Source organism: Myotis daubentonii, chromosome 15 (genome assembly GCF_963259705.1).
Source record: "Myotis daubentonii chromosome 15, mMyoDau2.1, whole genome shotgun sequence".
Lineage (NCBI taxonomy): Eukaryota > Metazoa > Chordata > Mammalia > Chiroptera > Vespertilionidae > Myotis > Myotis daubentonii.
In genome coordinates, this window is record NC_081854.1 from 51,780,235 (window position 1) to 51,789,289 (window position 9,055).

Here is a 9,055-nt window from a genome sequence, read left to right on the forward strand (position 1 = left end):
TGGATTTGAGTGATGGGTGGATGTTCTGGCTTCCTATAGTTTTATGGTTTAATTTGTCTCTGCTTTCCCTTTCTCTTTATGCTATAAAGTCTTTTTTAGAAAGTGTCAGATTATCTCATTTTTGTTCCAGGAGCCGAGGGGCTTTGTCACACCAGCACTGTTATATGGGGCTGGGCCTGGGTTGAGGCAGTGTTTCCCAGCAACTAGAGTGGTGACACCTTACATCTCAGGAGAGAGTTAGAGCTACCCTCTCCATCTCCTCTTCCCAACCTGAAGATTTTTCTTCTATCTATGCTCCAGGAATTCATATTCTGAAGAGAGGTGAGTTTTCCTTTTCACAACATCAACGTGAACATTTTTACTCTAGGATTGTCCATTAGTAACAGTAAAGAGCTATACAAAAATTATTTTTTAGAAAATAAAGTCTGACTTTTTAATAGTTGACTTGGAGGACATCTCAAATACTCTGAAGACCCATAGATGCTTTTATATTAAGGTCACTCTGACTTTTTGTTAATTTAACATTTTCTCATTCCTCCTATGAGCTCCCTTCTTGATTTCAACCTTTTTACCTTTGAAAGGCAGTTTTATCATTTAGGATGTATTTATCATGTTACTCATTCATATAAATTGGTGACCATTAGAAAGCATATTTCTTATGTAAATCAAATAATTTCCTACAGTTGAATAGGTAAACTTTAGGGGATTTTTTTTTTTGTTTCATTGTTTTGGATTTTTTTGGTGTGTGTGTGTGTGTGTGTGTGTGTGTGTGTGTGTATGTGTTGTTATAAGTAGCATGTATAAGCCAGGTGATTATCCTTCCTCTTGAGTTTTCTTGGGCCTACAAGTATGAAACTTGCTACCCTTGCATTATACCTCAGTGGGGGATTCTAGCAGTCTCACACTAGCCAGAGAAGAGCAGTGTAATTTTGAAATTATACTCGACTTCTTGGCAGTTTTTAAGAGCTTTGCACATTTTATTCTGTGCTTTCAAAAGAGCATAAAAGCCCTAGCCAGTTTTGCTCAATGGATAGAGCATCAGCCTGTGGACTGAAGGATCTCAGGTTCAATTCTGGTCAAGAGCATATGCCCCGGTTGTGGGCTCAATCCCCTGTAAGTGGATCGAGGCAGCCAATCAATGATTCTCTCCCATCATCTCTCTCTCTCTCTCTCTCTCTCTCTCTCTCTCTCTCTCTCTCTCTCCCTTCCTCTCTGAAATCAATAAAAATATTTTTAAAAGAGAGCAGAAAAGAGGAAAAAAGCTGCTTTTCCGGACACATACTCCCCCACTAAGGGTAGACTAAGAACTCGCAATCCATTACTTCTTTCCTGTGATCATGTATGGATGCATACATGTCTCCTGTTTCCGGTGACTGAACTGTGTATTTTCTCTGCAGCAGGGCTCGTGTTTCATGTAGTCCGTGCTGGTCTCATATTTCTAATGAGCCTTCAGACTTCCAAGAGGCCACCTGTCTGCATGGCATGATGTCTCAGCTGGAATTCAGCTTCTATCGCTGTCTCGTGGTGTGACCTTTGGCAAGTCTCTTAACCTTTCTGAAAATCTCTTAACATTTCTCCAGTTCCAGGCTTTGCAAAGTGAGGATAACAATAGACACCGCGCTTGCCTTTCAGAGGTGGCATGAGGATTAATTAGCTAATGTTTGTGAAGAGCTATATAAATGCTAAGTATTATGATTATTCTTTACCCACGATAGCATTATAAAATGTCAGTAAGTTGAGTGGGCGGAGATGGGGTTATAGGACCCTGGTGGAGAATGACTCTTTTATAAAAGTTTCCACTCTCCGGTGGAACTATGTTTAATTACCCTAATTAATGGCTTCATTTTACCAGGAGATAGCAATTCGCTCATTTGAAATGATACATACAACTATAACTCACAGTTTTATATGGACCAGAAGACTCAGGGAGAGACCTCGCAGGATAATCTGAAAATCGCTGAATTACAATGGGGCTTGATTGCACGTTGGGGGCCATACCTGATTCCTTGGAGCTAAAAATTCTCTGTACCAGACCAAGGCAACATCAGGTCCCCCAAAGACCACTGGGCTGTTCCACTAACTACCTGATTGTTTATGTTCCAATAGTGAGCCTGGCCGGGCAACTCTAGGTCCATTAATCACACATGTGTAACTTTTTCTCTTTTTTTAACATATTTTTATTGATTTTAGAGAGGAAGGGAGAGGGGGAGAAACATCAATGATGAGAGAGAATCACTGATTGGCTGCCTCCTACACATACACCCACTGGGGATCGAGCCTGCAACCCAGGCATGTGACCTGACCTGGAATCAAACTGTGACTTCCTAGTTCATGGGTTGATGCTCAATCACTGAGCCACACCGGCCTGGCTCTTTTTCTTTTATACCTGCAGCATTGAACAGTGGGCAGCTAGCTTGAAACAAATAAATACATAATTAAAGATACAAGGGCAAGGGGACCTTTAGCTAATAATTCCATAAGGATGCATAATAATATTTGACTGTGATGGCTCTTCTGTTCTCTCTACCACAGCATCTATTTCAGCCTTCACTATCTGGGCACTTGAAAATCTGAATAGATCCAACACATGGGTTGCAGGTATATTTCCAAAACAGTAAAATCTTAGTTTAAAGAAAACTATCTTACCACTTATATCTGGACCAAAATAATTATTTCTTAATGAATACTCCAGGGCCTGCAATGCAGACTCCAGTATTAATATACTTCCTTAAAACTACATGTTACATTTTTTGCATTCCAGGCCCCAACTCTGGTAGGTTACTGGAAGCCACTGATATTTTTCTTTATTTGCATTTGGTACTTGAGCATCAAGGGTACCAACCTCTTATTCGTTTTCGATAAGTAAATAGTGCTCTCAACACCCTGCTGCTACCACTATAGACAAAAGAACGCAGGGTAGGACCTGGCTGGGTTGGTAAGTGGTTAGAGCGTCGGTCTGTGAACCAAAGGGTCGCATTCAATTCCCAGTCAAGGGCAGTAGGGGCGCGTATGGAGGCAACCAATGGACATGTCTCTCTCACGTCAATGTTTCTCTCTCTCCCTCATCCTTCCCTTCCACTATCTCTAGAAGTCACTGGAAAAAAATATCCTTGGGTGAAGATAAAAAAAAATTTAAAAAGCACGATGGGAAATTCGCACCGAGGTTCAGAGGTGAAGGAAGGTAGGAAACCTTGTGCTTAATCTGATCTGTGTTGCCTCATTCTGGGTCACTTCCCCCATCACAACAGAAACATCGAGGCAGAGTATTAGACTCCAAATGTTCATAAGAACATTATTTATATGATTTTCAGAGCTAGATAATAGATGAAAGCAAACTTCTGTAGCACTCTTACCCTGACACCAATATTATATTACTAACTGACACTGACTTGTGTTAAATACCAGAGATGAGCCATAGCCGTTGGTTAACAGATAGAGAATGCTCTAATAGATGCACATTAATAAGAATCCATGGTGAGTCTGGTCAGGAAAAGGAATCTGCCTTGGACTCAAAGGTAACAGCATTAGGCCAGCTATCATGTAACTATTTAAAAGTCAAAGCCTCACTCTCAGTTTGAACAAATGTTTATCTCAAACATGCACTTAAATGTCTTTTCACCCCTTGCCAAGTGAATGGTATTTGTCTTTTTCTTTTCCCCCTACAGACTGCCAGGTTATTATAAAAGAGCATTTTATATAGGTGAGTACGGTGCACCAATTGAAACACAATTGTATCATCATTTCAAAGCTCAACAGGCACAAAATACATCTCTTACTTGCCAATTCCCAGATTGTTCTCAGGAAATAGACACAAATCAACTGAAAAGCTTGTATTTATTCATACCCAAGAAAGGTTTTCTTGTCAATAACTATGTGTGGATTTTCCCTGCTGATTTAAACAAAAGAAAGGTGCAGAATGTTTTGGTAGTTTACTCGTGTCTTCATCTGAATCTCCACACCAGTAGAGTGAATATAATCTGGTGCCAATATATTTTGAGCAGAGCAATACTCTCAATACAGCTATGACCTTTTCCCCTGTAATTAGTTTCAACTGAAATTAGATTCAGTAAAAGCATGGCTCCAATTAGAGTTAAATCAAAACAAAACTCTGAGCTTGATTTCATAGAGCGAAATTGTTGAGGAGAAAAGGGGGTGGCAGAAGAGGGGATCTTCTTCTAATTTAATTCAGCAGATTGGACCAGATGGTAAATCCTTTGAACTCTGGAGAAAATGTGCACTTATTTCCACACAGGCCTAGGTTCACATTTCCTAGGACTCAGAGGGATTTTGTAGCCTCACCTTGGTTGACCTGTTTTCCAAAACTCTACATACAGCATTCCCCAAACCTTCCCAGTTCTGATTTAGGAAAATATGTTTTCTCTAGGAGAAATAAAAAGAGAAATCTTCAAGCTTCCTTTGGGAATCTATAATAATAAAAGCCTAATATGCTAATTAGACCAGATGTCCTCCCAGACGTCCTTCCGTCCTTCCGGATGAAGCCAGGGCTGCGAGGGAAGCCCGGATCCCGGGCTCCAGAGGGAAGCCGGTGCCGGCAGCCAAGGGAAGGAAGGCCTACTCTTGCACAAATTTCGTGCATCGGGCATCTAGTAACATTATAAAATTAAAAGCCAAGATTACATTGGCTTTATTATGAAGTTACTGGAGTGCGTTTGCTACTTGTCTCATCCTGAATAACTCTACAGAGTTTCCTGACATGCAAGTCTGTAACAGAATTTCTTTTTAAGTTCCGTTTCTTTATCTGTAAAAGAAACATACACATAAGCAAGAAAATAAACTAAAAGGAGAATAAGGCTGAATCCTAACTCATGAGGCCTATGTAAATGTGAGTTAGAGTTCTTCCCTTTCTCTTATCAAACTGCTGTTGAGGCACAAAGCAGCAAAGCCCACGGACTATCCAAAATACACGCTTCACAAAATACTGTGAATAGGAAAAAACTGGCTACGAAAAATAAGGTTGGGCCTTACTGGTGTGGCTCAGTGGTTGAGTGTCAACCTATGAACCAGGAGGTCATGGTTCCATTCCTGGTCCGGGCACATGCCCGGGTTTTGAGCTCCATCCCCAGTAGGGGGTGTGTAGGAGGCAGCCAATTGATGATTCTCTCTCATCATTGATGTTTCTATCTCTCGCTCCCTCTTCCTTCCTCTCTGAAAATCAATAAAAAATATATATTTTTTAAAAAGAAGGAAACCATTAAAAAAAAAATAAGGTTGGGACTAAATTATTGGGAGCTTCAAAGTCCAGGTTAAGAAATGGTGCCAACCATAAGGATGTGCCTCACAGACCTACTGGAATAGATAACTGTTTCAGGTATGAATTTGCCTTTCATGCATGGAATCTATTCCAGAACCACTCTCTGGGGACTTATGGAATTCCTGGCCCACATCATGAAATTCCACATGGCATAGCAGCTAATCAGGGGACCCACTTTAAAGCAAAAGAGGTGTAGGAGTAGGCCCACGACTATGGAGTTTACTAGTCGTATCACATATTATACCATCCAAAAGCAGCCAGATAGCTTCACAGGACACTAGAACAGCACTACAGGCACAAGTACAGTGCCAGCTTGGAGGAAACACTCAGAAAGAATTGAGTGTCATCCTTCAGGATGCAAGATATCTATTATATTAGAGATCATTGTATGATACTGTCTCCGCAGTAGCGAGAATACTGACTTCTGCACATGGGCCACGAAGTTTCAATCGCACTGTACGTGCACACCTGCACGTGGTATTTTGTGTAAGAGCCACACTCAAGGGGCCAAAGAGCCGCATGTGGCTCGCGAGCCGCAGTTTGCCGACCACTGACCTAGGTAATCCACTGAGTGTCCCCTGGTTCTGTCAGGCACCAAAATAACTGTGAGCACACACATGTAACAACCCTCAGCTAAGAAGGGCATAACTGTGAAGTGTCCAGATCATTCAGGTATGAAGGTTTGGTCATACTACCAGATAAGCCGCCCTAAGCTCCAAGGTGAGGATACGGAGAATTTAGAATGGATCGTGGAGGATGGATGGATGGTGGCAACCCCAAGGTGAACTGTAGTGACAAGAGCTGCTGTTCATCTCAGTAGCCTCCTTCTTTATGAAGTTTCCCTCAAGAAGAAAGAAACCGTGGAAGAGTTGTTCCCTAAACCTGCGTGGAGAAGTAGCTCTGTGTGGCACACGGGTAGACGGTGGAAACCATGGGCATGTTCAGCACAGGCCTCCTATTACAAGTCTCAGAGAAGATTACACACTCCAAGGACCTCTTATTTAAAGGTCCACAGACCTTCCATCTAGAAATCTGCCATCGCCCTGGCTCAGCACCCACGGTCCCATCTTCATTTTTCACAGTAAAACTGTCGAAGAATGAGAATGATCCAGTTGGACTGGGGAGTCCAACTCCAGACCAGTCGCGTCTTCCCAGTGAGGGAGGGTTCCCGAGCTCACAGAGGCTGTCACAGGCTCAGCCCTGGAGAAGGCTCACACTGGACAGACCCCGTCTGCTAAGGAAATCAAAAGCAAAAGTCTAAACTGCTATGACAAACACGCGCTCTATAATCCCTCTGAGCAAAAGAAGCCACTTTCCACAGAAGCAGCTCTCTCCCATCTGGAGACAGTTCTAAATATTTCTCTCCGTCCCTGGGTATTTTGGGAACTGCGTGAGGCCACTGCCTCTTAAGGTAGCGCAGATGATATCTGCTGCCTCTCAGAATTTCAATAAGTGACCAGAAATCTGTAAGCGTTTAAGCTTCTGGAAATTTCATCATTTGATGTGATTCCAACCACTTTTTTTTCTGCCATTCACTCCATGCCCTGCTCACCACTGCAGATGAGAAAATCGCTTAAAGATGAGTGTTGTTCTCCGATAGATGTTTAGATTACTCACTGGCAAGGGTTCCAGTGTCAACAGTTATTTCAGACAGAGCATATCTCCATTTTATTTAAGCCAATGAGGGTGATGTGGAAGGAGAGAGGTTCCGATTTCTCATATTTTTTTCTGCCTGTCATTTCCATTTTGTTTTCTAAACCTCAAATCTCTCCAGAAGGCAGTGTTTATTAGGATTCTGCGTCTAATAGAATGTTCTGTTTTTCAAAGCTTTTTATTTTCTTTTTTACAAATGCAATCCATCTTCCCATGGTGCAAAGCATATCTCTCTCTCTCTCTCTCTCTCTCTCTCTCTCTCTCTCTCTCTCTCTCTCTCCCTCTCCCTCTCCCTCTCCCTTCCTCTCTGAAATCAATTTAAAAAAATTTTTTTTAAAGCTAACCCAATGAGTATAAAAGATTAGTGGCAATCAAGATTATATAATGTCCTGCCCTCATGCCTATCCCCATGTGCACTGAAAAAGAGAAAAGTTTATGTCCATAAAGCAAGAACAACTAGAGTTTATTGAAAATAGTATGTCATATGTGGTTTGTGTGTTAGATGCTCTATGCTTTCATCTTAACAATCCTCTTGTTCAGAAAATACAGTTCTCATTCTACAGATGCATAAACTGAAGCCCAAAAGAGTTTAACCATTAGAATTGCTCAGGCACACACTATAGAAAAGCTGACTAACAGTGGCTTGGATAAGTAAGGCACTGTTTCTCAGGTAATAGAAGTCTTCGGTGGCAGCAGAGGCTAGTCAGCCTTGCCATGGGGGACTTAGGCTCCTCCTGCCTCCGTGGTACACCATACCCAGCATGTGGCTTTTATCCTTATAACGTCAGCATGGCTGCTGGACCTCCGGGCATTGTAAATACATCCCAGGTAGGAAGATAAAGAAATATGGAAGATCAAAGGGTGAACAGGAAAGGACCATCGCAGCCAAATCTAGCCCTTCAAATTAAAAAAAAAAAAAAGATTTTTCTGGAAGCTTTACCAAAGTGTAATCTTCTTATTGAGAACTACATCAAATAACCATCTATATCTGTAAGGAAGCCAGTGAGTGTTTTAAATTGAGTGCCCTAAACTCAAGTATAGCACTGAATACAATCAGGACTAGTAATGGGTTAACACTTGGAAAGTGCTTACAATAAGATCTGACACACAGTAAGTGATATGTATTTAGTAATGAAGAAATAGAGGACTTAAGTAATAAAAGAATGAAGAAATGGAGCTGGATATCCGGTAGGCAAACAGAATTATTTAACACAGACAAGTGACTTATCTAAATTGCCCAGCAAGTAAATGGCAGTGATGCAATTCCACCCTGAGTTTTTCTGATGTCAAGGGATCTTTTTTATTTTATTTTTCTTATTATTTTATAACTATACTCCCCAACCACACACACAGTTTTTAAAATTCCAACATGACCATGTCTGTGATTGTCGTGAGTTCCATGAATGCTGCTTAAGCTATTAGCATTACGAGTGAAGAATCCAGTTATAAGAAGATAGGCTTGCCGGTCTAACCAATTTCATTCTCTGGTGAACTCTGATACGCCAGGCTGGGAAAAGATCAAAAGTAGCATTGGCATTCACAGAAGCCCAACCTTGGCTTAAACTTAAGAAGCCCAGACTCTTGGTGTTAATTCTGCCACTTAATGTAGAGCCACTGACACACTGGGAGCAAGGGGAACACACGACTCCCAGGAAATACTGACAAATGAGCACTTAATGGCAATGTGGGGCTGCCTTTTGTTAGCTAGTCTGCTAGCATTTCTGGGGGTTTTTGCCCTTAGGACAAGGAGTGAGCTTAACTTGCCCTGTCAACTATTGGCAGGACATCCATAGATCAACGCAGTTGGTAACTTTCTCTGTTTGACCTCAGAAGTCCTCAAATGCCAAGTATCCTCCTTCATATACAGACACACCAGGTTGACTTGAGCTTATCCTGGATGGCAGAGGGGAGATTCAAAGATCAGCCCTTATAAAAATTCATTACTGATGAATATTGAAATATTACTGGAGAATTATTCAGTATCATTAAACATCAAGAGATTAATGCTGGCTTGTTCTAAGGGAGACGGAACCAACCTCTACTGAAGAGCTATTAAAAGTGCTGATTGAGAATGTTTAAATATATCTGTCCATGAGTGGGACATTGACTAACTTTTCAAAGGTCAGTCAA